Source organism: Larimichthys crocea, unplaced genomic scaffold (genome assembly GCF_000972845.2).
Source record: "Larimichthys crocea isolate SSNF unplaced genomic scaffold, L_crocea_2.0 scaffold611, whole genome shotgun sequence".
NCBI lineage: Eukaryota > Metazoa > Chordata > Actinopteri > Sciaenidae > Larimichthys > Larimichthys crocea.
In genome coordinates this window covers 3,086-3,428 of record NW_020858007.1, presented here as the reverse complement: position 1 = coordinate 3,428, position 343 = coordinate 3,086, and the positions used below count along the sequence as shown (strand labels likewise).

Genomic DNA, 343 nt, shown 5'->3' with positions numbered 1-343 from the left:
CTCTGATTGTGCACATTATGGTTGAGGGGTGCTTCAGCACAGATCAACCCTTTGGTGCACGCATGAACATGAACAAGAACAAGAACAAGAACAGAGAGTACAGTGGTGACGTTGTTTTAACAAAGTCTCTTGTTGTCTGTTGTCTGTAAAATGTATTGATTTATTTCTTTAAAAAAAAAAAAAAACTTACCAAAGCAGGACAGCAAAGCCACGAGCCAAATCATGTTGGACCACTGAGGAACGGTGGCAGTTTACCGATTTATATTGGACTGAGACTGGAAGACCTTCAGAAAGTGTTAGGCAATGATTAGGTTACATGCCAATATCAGCAATCGATGTGGAT

The 343-nt window shown here is 40.2% G+C and overlaps 1 long non-coding RNA gene across 1 annotated transcript; it reads right to left on the bottom strand.

Annotated features, from left to right (window-relative positions):
* Positions 1-5: 5 nt before the first annotated feature.
* LOC113745295 (uncharacterized) lies at positions 6-323 on the bottom strand. The gene is made up of 2 exons (XR_003462084.1): positions 191-323; positions 6-49 (listed from the first exon to the last, which is right to left on the bottom strand). It is a non-coding gene; the product is annotated as an uncharacterized LOC113745295 (long non-coding RNA).
* Between the last annotated feature and the right edge of the window lie 20 nt (positions 324-343).